The 12171-nt window shown below is 76.9% G+C and overlaps 12 non-coding genes across 12 annotated transcripts; all 12 read right to left on the reverse strand.

The window, feature by feature from the left end:
- Positions 1-17: 17 nt before the first annotated feature.
- On the reverse strand, positions 18-136 carry LOC136139783 (5S ribosomal RNA). Its single transcript, XR_010657295.1, has one exon. It is a non-coding gene; the product is annotated as a 5S ribosomal RNA (ribosomal RNA).
- A 901-nt stretch (positions 137-1037) lies between these two features.
- LOC136139784 (5S ribosomal RNA) lies at positions 1038-1156 on the reverse strand. Its single transcript, XR_010657296.1, has one exon. It is a non-coding gene; the product is annotated as a 5S ribosomal RNA (ribosomal RNA).
- Positions 1157-2057: 901 nt separating this feature from the next.
- LOC136139785 (5S ribosomal RNA) lies at positions 2058-2176 on the reverse strand. Its single transcript, XR_010657297.1, has one exon. It is a non-coding gene; the product is annotated as a 5S ribosomal RNA (ribosomal RNA).
- A 924-nt stretch (positions 2177-3100) lies between these two features.
- Positions 3101-3219, reverse strand: LOC136139786 (5S ribosomal RNA). Its single transcript, XR_010657298.1, has one exon. It is a non-coding gene; the product is annotated as a 5S ribosomal RNA (ribosomal RNA).
- A 901-nt stretch (positions 3220-4120) lies between these two features.
- LOC136139787 (5S ribosomal RNA) lies at positions 4121-4239 on the reverse strand. Its single transcript, XR_010657299.1, has one exon. It is a non-coding gene; the product is annotated as a 5S ribosomal RNA (ribosomal RNA).
- A 901-nt stretch (positions 4240-5140) lies between these two features.
- LOC136139788 (5S ribosomal RNA) lies at positions 5141-5259 on the reverse strand. The gene has a single exon (XR_010657300.1). It is a non-coding gene; the product is annotated as a 5S ribosomal RNA (ribosomal RNA).
- A 901-nt stretch (positions 5260-6160) lies between these two features.
- LOC136139789 (5S ribosomal RNA) lies at positions 6161-6279 on the reverse strand. Its single transcript, XR_010657301.1, has one exon. It is a non-coding gene; the product is annotated as a 5S ribosomal RNA (ribosomal RNA).
- A 901-nt stretch (positions 6280-7180) lies between these two features.
- LOC136139494 (5S ribosomal RNA) lies at positions 7181-7299 on the reverse strand. Its single transcript, XR_010657027.1, has one exon. It is a non-coding gene; the product is annotated as a 5S ribosomal RNA (ribosomal RNA).
- A 901-nt stretch (positions 7300-8200) lies between these two features.
- On the reverse strand, positions 8201-8319 carry LOC136139792 (5S ribosomal RNA). Its single transcript, XR_010657303.1, has one exon. It is a non-coding gene; the product is annotated as a 5S ribosomal RNA (ribosomal RNA).
- A 924-nt stretch (positions 8320-9243) lies between these two features.
- LOC136139793 (5S ribosomal RNA) lies at positions 9244-9362 on the reverse strand. The gene has a single exon (XR_010657304.1). It is a non-coding gene; the product is annotated as a 5S ribosomal RNA (ribosomal RNA).
- A 901-nt stretch (positions 9363-10263) lies between these two features.
- LOC136139794 (5S ribosomal RNA) lies at positions 10264-10382 on the reverse strand. Its single transcript, XR_010657305.1, has one exon. It is a non-coding gene; the product is annotated as a 5S ribosomal RNA (ribosomal RNA).
- Positions 10383-11306: 924 nt separating this feature from the next.
- LOC136139795 (5S ribosomal RNA) lies at positions 11307-11425 on the reverse strand. Its single transcript, XR_010657306.1, has one exon. It is a non-coding gene; the product is annotated as a 5S ribosomal RNA (ribosomal RNA).
- Between the last annotated feature and the right edge of the window lie 746 nt (positions 11426-12171).

Genomic DNA, 12171 nt, shown 5'->3' on the forward strand with positions numbered 1-12171 from the left:
CGGAGCGGGAGGCAAAAAGCCTACAGCACCCGGTATTCCCAGGCGGTCTCCCATCCAAGTACTAACCAGGCCCGACCCTGCTTAGCTTCCGAGATCAGACGAGATCGGGCGCGTTCAGGGTGGTATGGCCGTAGACGGGGGCGGGGACCGCGGGCTGCCTCTTGAGGCCCAGTTGCGCTGGCGCTGGCGCCTTAGGGCCAGCCAGCCCGGCGGTCAGCCCGCCCAGGCAGGGGGAACGGACGTCTCGGGTATCGGGCGGTGGCGGAGGGTTTGGCCACCACCTCCCAGCCGAGGGCCGGCGTGACCCAGCAAACCCTTCGGCGCTTGGCGCCCCGCCCAAGATCCCGCACGTCGCTCACAGGGACGTGGCCCCGGGGGCTTCGGGGCCCGGGGCCCGCGGTCCCTGGGGCATCGCCCCTGCCCGCCCACGCGGCGCTAGGCGCAGCCCGGCCGCAGCCCGGGCCGGCCCTGCTGCCCGACTGCAGCTGGCCCGAAGCCACTGGGAGCCACCATTGCGTCGCCACGGCCCCTCAGCCCCGGCAAGGCCACCCTTGCCCGCACACCACCCGCCGAGCTCAGGAGCCCGCCCCTGGTGGCCGGCAGGCCCGGGGAAGCGGCCCCGGCCCTCGATCCCGCTCCCGCACCCGGCTGCGGCGACACGGCGGAGGCGGGGCTTCTGCCGGAGGGAGCTGTGGCGGGACACACCGGCGCACAGGTGGCGGCAGCGGGGCTGGGCGCCAGTGGGGGCGGCCAGGTGCAGGTCGAGGGGCTCGCTGGCCGAAAGGACGGCAACCGGGCCCGCGGCGGATTCTGGGTCCGGGCCAGCCACCCCGGGAGCGTCCGGGGTGCGGCTGCCTTCCGGGGCCGCCTTCTGGCCGCCCGGCCGGCCGGGCCGGCGGGGAGCGGCCCCTCCGGCGCACGCGCGCCGTGGTGGGAGGGGCCTGAGGAGGTGGGGCCTGCAGCGGGGCCCGGCGGGGGCGGAGCCGGCGGCCACCGCCCGCGGGCGAGTAAAGGAGAAGGCGGAGCGGGAGGCAAAAAGCCTACAGCACCCGGTATTCCCAGGCGGTCTCCCATCCAAGTACTAACCAGGCCCGACCCTGCTTAGCTTCCGAGATCAGACGAGATCGGGCGCGTTCAGGGTGGTATGGCCGTAGACGGGGGCGGGGACCGCGGGCTGCCTCTTGAGGCCCAGTTGCGCTGGCGCTGGCGCCTTAGGGCCAGCCAGCCCGGCGGTCAGCCCGCCCAGGCAGGGGGAACGGACGTCTCGGGTATCGGGCGGTGGCGGAGGGTTTGGCCACCACCTCCCAGCCGAGGGCCGGCGTGACCCAGCAAACCCTTCGGCGCTTGGCGCCCCGCCCAAGATCCCGCACGTCGCTCACAGGGACGTGGCCCCGGGGGCTTCGGGGCCCGGGGCCCGCGGTCCCTGGGGCATCGCCCCTGCCCGCCCACGCGGCGCTAGGCGCAGCCCGGCCGCAGCCCGGGCCGGCCCTGCTGCCCGACAGCAGCTGGCCCGAAGCCACTGGGAGCCACCATTGCGTCGCCACGGCCCCTCAGCCCCGGCAAGGCCACCCTTGCCCGCACACCACCCGCCGAGCTCAGGAGCCCGCCCCTGGTGGCCGGCAGGCCCGGGGAAGCGGCCCCGGCCCTCGATCCCGCTCCCGCACCCGGCCGCGGCGACACGGCGGAGGCGGGGCTTCTGCCGGAGGGAGCTGTGGCGGGACACACCGGCGCACAGGTGGCGGCAGCGGGGCTGGGCGCCAGTGGGGGCGGCCAGGTGCAGGTCGAGGGGCTCGCTGGCCGAAAGGACGGCAACCGGGCCCGCGGCGGATTCTGGGTCCGGGCCAGCCACCCCGGGAGCGTCCGGGGTGCGGCTGCCTTCCGGGGCCGCCTTCTGGCCGCCCGGCCGGCCGGGCCGGCGGGGAGCGGCCCCTCCGGCGCACGCGCGCCGTGGTGGGAGGGGCCTGAGGAGGTGGGGCCTGCAGCGGGGCCCGGCGGGGGCGGAGCCGGCGGCCACCGCCCGCGGGCGAGTAAAGGAGAAGGCGGAGCGGGAGGCAAAAAGCCTACAGCACCCGGTATTCCCAGGCGGTCTCCCATCCAAGTACTAACCAGGCCCGACCCTGCTTAGCTTCCGAGATCAGACGAGATCGGGCGCGTTCAGGGTGGTATGGCCGTAGACGGGGGCGGGGACCGCGGGCTGCCTCTTGAGGCCCAGTTGCGCTGGCGCTGGCGCCTTAGGGCCAGCCAGCCCGGCGGTCAGCCCGCCCCGGCGGGACCCCGCCGCCCGCCCAGGCAGGGGGAACGGACGTCTCGGGTATCGGGCGGTGGCGGAGGGTTTGGCCACCACCTCCCAGCCGAGGGCCGGCGTGACCCAGCAAACCCTTCGGCGCTTGGCGCCCCGCCCAAGATCCCGCACGTCGCTCACAGGGACGTGGCCCCGGGGGCTTCGGGGCCCGGGGCCCGCGGTCCCTGGGGCATCGCCCCTGCCCGCCCACGCGGCGCTAGGCGCAGCCCGGCCGCAGCCCGGGCCGGCCCTGCTGCCCGACAGCAGCTGGCCCGAAGCCACTGGGAGCCACCATTGCGTCGCCACGGCCCCTCAGCCCCGGCAAGGCCACCCTTGCCCGCACACCACCCGCCGAGCTCAGGAGCCCGCCCCTGGTGGCCGGCAGGCCCGGGGAAGCGGCCCCGGCCCTCGATCCCGCTCCCGCACCCGGCCGCGGCGACACGGCGGAGGCGGGGCTTCTGCCGGAGGGAGCTGTGGCGGGACACACCGGCGCACAGGTGGCGGCAGCGGGGCTGGGCGCCAGTGGGGGCGGCCAGGTGCAGGTCGAGGGGCTCGCTGGCCGAAAGGACGGCAACCGGGCCCGCGGCGGATTCTGGGTCCGGGCCAGCCACCCCGGGAGCGTCCGGGGTGCGGCTGCCTTCCGGGGCCGCCTTCTGGCCGCCCGGCCGGCCGGGCCGGCGGGGAGCGGCCCCTCCGGCGCACGCGCGCCGTGGTGGGAGGGGCCTGAGGAGGTGGGGCCTGCAGCGGGGCCCGGCGGGGGCGGAGCCGGCGGCCACCGCCCGCGGGCGGGTAAAGGAGAAGGCGGAGCGGGAGGCAAAAAGCCTACAGCACCCGGTATTCCCAGGCGGTCTCCCATCCAAGTACTAACCAGGCCCGACCCTGCTTAGCTTCCGAGATCAGACGAGATCGGGCGCGTTCAGGGTGGTATGGCCGTAGACGGGGGCGGGGACCGCGGGCTGCCTCTTGAGGCCCAGTTGCGCTGGCGCTGGCGCCTTAGGGCCAGCCAGCCCGGCGGTCAGCCCGCCCAGGCAGGGGGAACGGACGTCTCGGGTATCGGGCGGTGGCGGAGGGTTTGGCCACCACCTCCCAGCCGAGGGCCGGCGTGACCCAGCAAACCCTTCGGCGCTTGGCGCCCCGCCCAAGATCCCGCACGTCGCTCACAGGGACGTGGCCCCGGGGGCTTCGGGGCCCGGGGCCCGCGGTCCCTGGGGCATCGCCCCTGCCCGCCCACGCGGCGCTAGGCGCAGCCCGGCCGCAGCCCGGGCCGGCCCTGCTGCCCGACAGCAGCTGGCCCGAAGCCACTGGGAGCCACCATTGCGTCGCCACGGCCCCTCAGCCCCGGCAAGGCCACCCTTGCCCGCACACCACCCGCCGAGCTCAGGAGCCCGCCCCTGGTGGCCGGCAGGCCCGGGGAAGCGGCCCCGGCCCTCGATCCCGCTCCCGCACCCGGCCGCGGCGACACGGCGGAGGCGGGGCTTCTGCCGGAGGGAGCTGTGGCGGGACACACCGGCGCACAGGTGGCGGCAGCGGGGCTGGGCGCCAGTGGGGGCGGCCAGGTGCAGGTCGAGGGGCTCGCTGGCCGAAAGGACGGCAACCGGGCCCGCGGCGGATTCTGGGTCCGGGCCAGCCACCCCGGGAGCGTCCGGGGTGCGGCTGCCTTCCGGGGCCGCCTTCTGGCCGCCCGGCCGGCCGGGCCGGCGGGGAGCGGCCCCTCCGGCGCACGCGCGCCGTGGTGGGAGGGGCCTGAGGAGGTGGGGCCTGCAGCGGGGCCCGGCGGGGGCGGAGCCGGCGGCCACCGCCCGCGGGCGAGTAAAGGAGAAGGCGGAGCGGGAGGCAAAAAGCCTACAGCACCCGGTATTCCCAGGCGGTCTCCCATCCAAGTACTAACCAGGCCCGACCCTGCTTAGCTTCCGAGATCAGACGAGATCGGGCGCGTTCAGGGTGGTATGGCCGTAGACGGGGGCGGGGACCGCGGGCTGCCTCTTGAGGCCCAGTTGCGCTGGCGCTGGCGCCTTAGGGCCAGCCAGCCCGGCGGTCAGCCCGCCCAGGCAGGGGGAACGGACGTCTCGGGTATCGGGCGGTGGCGGAGGGTTTGGCCACCACCTCCCAGCCGAGGGCCGGCGTGACCCAGCAAACCCTTCGGCGCTTGGCGCCCCGCCCAAGATCCCGCACGTCGCTCACAGGGACGTGGCCCCGGAGGCTTCGGGGCCCGGGGCCCGCGGTCCCTGGGGCATCGCCCCTGCCCGCCCACGCGGCGCTAGGCGCAGCCCGGCCGCAGCCCGGGCCGGCCCTGCTGCCCGACTGCAGCTGGCCCGAAGCCACTGGGAGCCACCATTGCGTCGCCACGGCCCCTCAGCCCCGGCAAGGCCACCCTTGCCCGCACACCACCCGCCGAGCTCAGGAGCCCGCCCCTGGTGGCCGGCAGGCCCGGGGAAGCGGCCCCGGCCCTCGATCCCGCTCCCGCACCCGGCCGCGGCGACACGGCGGAGGCGGGGCTTCTGCCGGAGGGAGCTGTGGCGGGACACACCGGCGCACAGGTGGCGGCAGCGGGGCTGGGCGCCAGTGGGGGCGGCCAGGTGCAGGTCGAGGGGCTCGCTGGCCGAAAGGACGGCAACCGGGCCCGCGGCGGATTCTGGGTCCGGGCCAGCCACCCCGGGAGCGGCCGGGGTGCGGCTGCCTTCCGGGGCCGCCTTCTGGCCGCCCGGCCGGCCGGGCCGGCGGGGAGCGGCCCCTCCGGCGCACGCGCGCCGTGGTGGGAGGGGCCTGAGGAGGTGGGGCCTGCAGCGGGGCCCGGCGGGGGCGGAGCCGGCGGCCACCGCCCGCGGGCGAGTAAAGGAGAAGGCGGAGCGGGAGGCAAAAAGCCTACAGCACCCGGTATTCCCAGGCGGTCTCCCATCCAAGTACTAACCAGGCCCGACCCTGCTTAGCTTCCGAGATCAGACGAGATCGGGCGCGTTCAGGGTGGTATGGCCGTAGACGGGGGCGGGGACCGCGGGCTGCCTCTTGAGGCCCAGTTGCGCTGGCGCTGGCGCCTTAGGGCCAGCCAGCCCGGCGGTCAGCCCGCCCAGGCAGGGGGAACGGACGTCTCGGGTATCGGGCGGTGGCGGAGGGTTTGGCCACCACCTCCCAGCCGAGGGCCGGCGTGACCCAGCAAACCCTTCGGCGCTTGGCGCCCCGCCCAAGATCCCGCACGTCGCTCACAGGGACGTGGCCCCGGGGGCTTCGGGGCCCGGGGCCCGCGGTCCCTGGGGCATCGCCCCTGCCCGCCCACGCGGCGCTAGGCGCAGCCCGGCCGCAGCCCGGGCCGGCCCTGCTGCCCGACAGCAGCTGGCCCGAAGCCACTGGGAGCCACCATTGCGTCGCCACGGCCCCTCAGCCCCGGCAAGGCCACCCTTGCCCGCACACCACCCGCCGAGCTCAGGAGCCCGCCCCTGGTGGCCGGCAGGCCCGGGGAAGCGGCCCCGGCCCTCGATCCCGCTCCCGCACCCGGCCGCGGCGACACGGCGGAGGCGGGGCTTCTGCCGGAGGGAGCTGTGGCGGGACACACCGGCGCACAGGTGGCGGCAGCGGGGCTGGGCGCCAGTGGGGGCGGCCAGGTGCAGGTCGAGGGGCTCGCTGGCCGAAAGGACGGCAACCGGGCCCGCGGCGGATTCTGGGTCCGGGCCAGCCACCCCGGGAGCGTCCGGGGTGCGGCTGCCTTCCGGGGCCGCCTTCTGGCCGCCCGGCCGGCCGGGCCGGCGGGGAGCGGCCCCTCCGGCGCACGCGCGCCGTGGTGGGAGGGGCCTGAGGAGGTGGGGCCTGCAGCGGGGCCCGGCGGGGGCGGAGCCGGCGGCCACCGCCCGCGGGCGAGTAAAGGAGAAGGCGGAGCGGGAGGCAAAAAGCCTACAGCACCCGGTATTCCCAGGCGGTCTCCCATCCAAGTACTAACCAGGCCCGACCCTGCTTAGCTTCCGAGATCAGACGAGATCGGGCGCGTTCAGGGTGGTATGGCCGTAGACGGGGGCGGGGACCGCGGGCTGCCTCTTGAGGCCCAGTTGCGCTGGCGCTGGCGCCTTAGGGCCAGCCAGCCCGGCGGTCAGCCCGCCCAGGCAGGGGGAACGGACGTCTCGGGTATCGGGCGGTGGCGGAGGGTTTGGCCACCACCTCCCAGCCGAGGGCCGGCGTGACCCAGCAAACCCTTCGGCGCTTGGCGCCCCGCCCAAGATCCCGCACGTCGCTCACAGGGACGTGGCCCCGGGGGCTTCGGGGCCCGGGGCCCGCGGTCCCTGGGGCATCGCCCCTGCCCGCCCACGCGGCGCTAGGCGCAGCCCGGCCGCAGCCCGGGCCGGCCCTGCTGCCCGACAGCAGCTGGCCCGAAGCCACTGGGAGCCACCATTGCGTCGCCACGGCCCCTCAGCCCCGGCAAGGCCACCCTTGCCCGCACACCACCCGCCGAGCTCAGGAGCCCGCCCCTGGTGGCCGGCAGGCCCGGGGAAGCGGCCCCGGCCCTCGATCCCGCTCCCGCACCCGGCCGCGGCGACACGGCGGAGGCGGGGCTTCTGCCGGAGGGAGCTGTGGCGGGACACACCGGCGCACAGGTGGCGGCAGCGGGGCTGGGCGCCAGTGGGGGCGGCCAGGTGCAGGTCGAGGGGCTCGCTGGCCGAAAGGACGGCAACCGGGCCCGCGGCGGATTCTGGGTCCGGGCCAGCCACCCCGGGAGCGTCCGGGGTGCGGCTGCCTTCCGGGGCCGCCTTCTGGCCGCCCGGCCGGCCGGGCCGGCGGGGAGCGGCCCCTCCGGCGCACGCGCGCCGTGGTGGGAGGGGCCTGAGGAGGTGGGGCCTGCAGCGGGGCCCGGCGGGGGCGGAGCCGGCGGCCACCGCCCGCGGGCGAGTAAAGGAGAAGGCGGAGCGGGAGGCAAAAAGCCTACAGCACCCGGTATTCCCAGGCGGTCTCCCATCCAAGTACTAACCAGGCCCGACCCTGCTTAGCTTCCGAGATCAGACGAGATCGGGCGCGTTCAGGGTGGTATGTCCGTAGACGGGGGCGGGGACCGCGGGCTGCCTCTTGAGGCCCAGTTGCGCTGGCGCTGGCGCCTTAGGGCCAGCCAGCCCGGCGGTCAGCCCGCCCAGGCAGGGGGAACGGACGTCTCGGGTATCGGGCGGTGGCGGAGGGTTTGGCCACCACCTCCCAGCCGAGGGCCGGCGTGACCCAGCAAACCCTTCGGCGCTTGGCGCCCCGCCCAAGATCCCGCACGTCGCTCACAGGGACGTGGCCCCGGGGGCTTCGGGGCCCGGGGCCCGCGGTCCCTGGGGCATCGCCCCTGCCCGCCCACGCGGCGCTAGGCGCAGCCCGGCCGCAGCCCGGGCCGGCCCTGCTGCCCGACAGCAGCTGGCCCGAAGCCACTGGGAGCCACCATTGCGTCGCCACGGCCCCTCAGCCCCGGCAAGGCCACCCTTGCCCGCACACCACCCGCCGAGCTCAGGAGCCCGCCCCTGGTGGCCGGCAGGCCCGGGGAAGCGGCCCCGGCCCTCGATCCCGCTCCCGCACCCGGCCGCGGCGACACGGCGGAGGCGGGGCTTCTGCCGGAGGGAGCTGTGGCGGGACACACCGGCGCACAGGTGGCGGCAGCGGGGCTGGGCGCCAGTGGGGGCGGCCAGGTGCAGGTCGAGGGGCTCGCTGGCCGAAAGGACGGCAACCGGGCCCGCGGCGGATTCTGGGTCCGGGCCAGCCACCCCGGGAGCGTCCGGGGTGCGGCTGCCTTCCGGGGCCGCCTTCTGGCCGCCCGGCCGGCCGGGCCGGCGGGGAGCGGCCCCTCCGGCGCACGCGCGCCGTGGTGGGAGGGGCCTGAGGAGGTGGGGCCTGCAGCGGGGCCCGGCGGGGGCGGAGCCGGCGGCCACCGCCCGCGGGCGAGTAAAGGAGAAGGCGGAGCGGGAGGCAAAAAGCCTACAGCACCCGGTATTCCCAGGCGGTCTCCCATCCAAGTACTAACCAGGCCCGACCCTGCTTAGCTTCCGAGATCAGACGAGATCGGGCGCGTTCAGGGTGGTATGGCCGTAGACGGGGGCGGGGACCGCGGGCTGCCTCTTGAGGCCCAGTTGCGCTGGCGCTGGCGCCTTAGGGCCAGCCAGCCCGGCGGTCAGCCCGCCCCGGCGGGACCCCGCCGCCCGCCCAGGCAGGGGGAACGGACGTCTCGGGTATCGGGCGGTGGCGGAGGGTTTGGCCACCACCTCCCAGCCGAGGGCCGGCGTGACCCAGCAAACCCTTCGGCGCTTGGCGCCCCGCCCAAGATCCCGCACGTCGCTCACAGGGACGTGGCCCCGGGGGCTTCGGGGCCCGGGGCCCGCGGTCCCTGGGGCATCGCCCCTGCCCGCCCACGCGGCGCTAGGCGCAGCCCGGCCGCAGCCCGGGCCGGCCCTGCTGCCCGACAGCAGCTGGCCCGAAGCCACTGGGAGCCACCATTGCGTCGCCACGGCCCCTCAGCCCCGGCAAGGCCACCCTTGCCCGCACACCACCCGCCGAGCTCAGGAGCCCGCCCCTGGTGGCCGGCAGGCCCGGGGAAGCGGCCCCGGCCCTCGATCCCGCTCCCGCACCCGGCCGCGGCGACACGGCGGAGGCGGGGCTTCTGCCGGAGGGAGCTGTGGCGGGACACACCGGCGCACAGGTGGCGGCAGCGGGGCTGGGCGCCAGTGGGGGCGGCCAGGTGCAGGTCGAGGGGCTCGCTGGCCGAAAGGACGGCAACCGGGCCCGCGGCGGATTCTGGGTCCGGGCCAGCCACCCCGGGAGCGTCCGGGGTGCGGCTGCCTTCCGGGGCCGCCTTCTGGCCGCCCGGCCGGCCGGGCCGGCGGGGAGCGGCCCCTCCGGCGCACGCGCGCCGTGGTGGGAGGGGCCTGAGGAGGTGGGGCCTGCAGCGGGGCCCGGCGGGGGCGGAGCCGGCGGCCACCGCCCGCGGGCGGGTAAAGGAGAAGGCGGAGCGGGAGGCAAAAAGCCTACAGCACCCGGTATTCCCAGGCGGTCTCCCATCCAAGTACTAACCAGGCCCGACCCTGCTTAGCTTCCGAGATCAGACGAGATCGGGCGCGTTCAGGGTGGTATGGCCGTAGACGGGGGCGGGGACCGCGGGCTGCCTCTTGAGGCCCAGTTGCGCTGGCGCTGGCGCCTTAGGGCCAGCCAGCCCGGCGGTCAGCCCGCCCAGGCAGGGGGAACGGACGTCTCGGGTATCGGGCGGTGGCGGAGGGTTTGGCCACCACCTCCCAGCCGAGGGCCGGCGTGACCCAGCAAACCCTTCGGCGCTTGGCGCCCCGCCCAAGATCCCGCACGTCGCTCACAGGGACGTGGCCCCGGGGGCTTCGGGGCCCGGGGCCCGCGGTCCCTGGGGCATCGCCCCTGCCCGCCCACGCGGCGCTAGGCGCAGCCCGGCCGCAGCCCGGGCCGGCCCTGCTGCCCGACAGCAGCTGGCCCGAAGCCACTGGGAGCCACCATTGCGTCGCCACGGCCCCTCAGCCCCGGCAAGGCCACCCTTGCCCGCACACCACCCGCCGAGCTCAGGAGCCCGCCCCTGGTGGCCGGCAGGCCCGGGGAAGCGGCCCCGGCCCTCGATCCCGCTCCCGCACCCGGCCGCGGCGACACGGCGGAGGCGGGGCTTCTGCCGGAGGGAGCTGTGGCGGGACACACCGGCGCACAGGTGGCGGCAGCGGGGCTGGGCGCCAGTGGGGGCGGCCAGGTGCAGGTCGAGGGGCTCGCTGGCCGAAAGGACGGCAACCGGGCCCGCGGCGGATTCTGGGTCCGGGCCAGCCACCCCGGGAGCGTCCGGGGTGCGGCTGCCTTCCGGGGCCGCCTTCTGGCCGCCCGGCCGGCCGGGCCGGCGGGGAGCGGCCCCTCCGGCGCACGCGCGCCGTGGTGGGAGGGGCCTGAGGAGGTGGGGCCTGCAGCGGGGCCCGGCGGGGGCGGAGCCGGCGGCCACCGCCCGCGGGCGAGTAAAGGAGAAGGCGGAGCGGGAGGCAAAAAGCCTACAGCACCCGGTATTCCCAGGCGGTCTCCCATCCAAGTACTAACCAGGCCCGACCCTGCTTAGCTTCCGAGATCAGACGAGATCGGGCGCGTTCAGGGTGGTATGGCCGTAGACGGGGGCGGGGACCGCGGGCTGCCTCTTGAGGCCCAGTTGCGCTGGCGCTGGCGCCTTAGGGCCAGCCAGCCCGGCGGTCAGCCCGCCCCGGCGGGACCCCGCCGCCCGCCCAGGCAGGGGGAACGGACGTCTCGGGTATCGGGCGGTGGCGGAGGGTTTGGCCACCACCTCCCAGCCGAGGGCCGGCGTGACCCAGCAAACCCTTCGGCGCTTGGCGCCCCGCCCAAGATCCCGCACGTCGCTCACAGGGACGTGGCCCCGGGGGCTTCGGGGCCCGGGGCCCGCGGTCCCTGGGGCATCGCCCCTGCCCGCCCACGCGGCGCTAGGCGCAGCCCGGCCGCAGCCCGGGCCGGCCCTGCTGCCCGACAGCAGCTGGCCCGAAGCCACTGGGAGCCACCATTGCGTCGCCACGGCCCCTCAGCCCCGGCAAGGCCACCCTTGCCCGCACACCACCCGCCGAGCTCAGGAGCCCGCCCCTGGTGGCCGGCAGGCCCGGGGAAGCGGCCCCGGCCCTCGATCCCGCTCCCGCACCCGGCCGCGGCGACACGGCGGAGGCGGGGCTTCTGCCGGAGGGAGCTGTGGCGGGACACACCGGCGCACAGGTGGCGGCAGCGGGGCTGGGCGCCAGTGGGGGCGGCCAGGTGCAGGTCGAGGGGCTCGCTGGCCGAAAGGACGGCAACCGGGCCCGCGGCGGATTCTGGGTCCGGGCCAGCCACCCCGGGAGCGTCCGGGGTGCGGCTGCCTTCCGGGGCCGCCTTCTGGCCGCCCGGCCGGCCGGGCCGGCGGGGAGCGGCCCCTCCGGCGCACGCGCGCCGTGGTGGGAGGGGCCTGAGGAGGTGGGGCCTGCAGCGGGGCCCGGCGGGGGCGGAGCCGGCGGCCACCGCCCGCGGGCGAGTAAAGGAGAAGGCGGAGCGGGAGGCAAAAAGCCTACAGCACCCGGTATTCCCAGGCGGTCTCCCATCCAAGTACTAACCAGGCCCGACCCTGCTTAGCTTCCGAGATCAGACGAGATCGGGCGCGTTCAGGGTGGTATGGCCGTAGACGGGGGCGGGGACCGCGGGCTGCCTCTTGAGGCCCAGTTGCGCTGGCGCTGGCGCCTTAGGGCCAGCCAGCCCGGCGGTCAGCCCGCCCAGGCAGGGGGAACGGACGTCTCGGGTATCGGGCGGTGGCGGAGGGTTTGGCCACCACCTCCCAGCCGAGGGCCGGCGTGACCCAGCAAACCCTTCGGCGCTTGGCGCCCCGCCCAAGATCCCGCACGTCGCTCACAGGGACGTGGCCCCGGGGGCTTCGGGGCCCGGGGCCCGCGGTCCCTGGGGCATCGCCCCTGCCCGCCCACGCGGCGCTAGGCGCAGCCCGGCCGCAGCCCGGGCCGGCCCTGCTGCCCGACAGCAGCTGGCCCGAAGCCACTGGGAGCCACCATTGCGTCGCCACGGCCCCTCAGCCCCGGCAAGGCCACCCTTGCCCGCACACCACCCGCCGAGCTCAGGAGCCCGCCCCTGGTGGCCGGCAGGCCCGGGGAAGCGGCCCCGGCCCTCGATCCCGCTCCCGCACCCGGCCGCGGCGACACGGCGGAGGCGGGGCTTCTGCCGGAGGGAGCTGTGGCGGGACACACCGGCGCACAGGTGGCGGCAGCGGGGCTGGGCGCCAGTGGGGGCGGCCAGGTGCAGGTCGAGGGGCTCGCTGGCCGAAAGGACGGCAACCGGGCCCGCGGCGGATTCTGGGTCCGGGCCAGCCACCCCGGGAGCGTCCGGGGTGCGGCTGCCTTCCGGGGCCGCCTTCTGGCCGCCCG

Source organism: Phocoena phocoena, chromosome 19, assembly GCF_963924675.1.
Source record: "Phocoena phocoena chromosome 19, mPhoPho1.1, whole genome shotgun sequence".
In the NCBI taxonomy this organism is placed as follows: domain Eukaryota; kingdom Metazoa; phylum Chordata; class Mammalia; order Artiodactyla; family Phocoenidae; genus Phocoena; species Phocoena phocoena.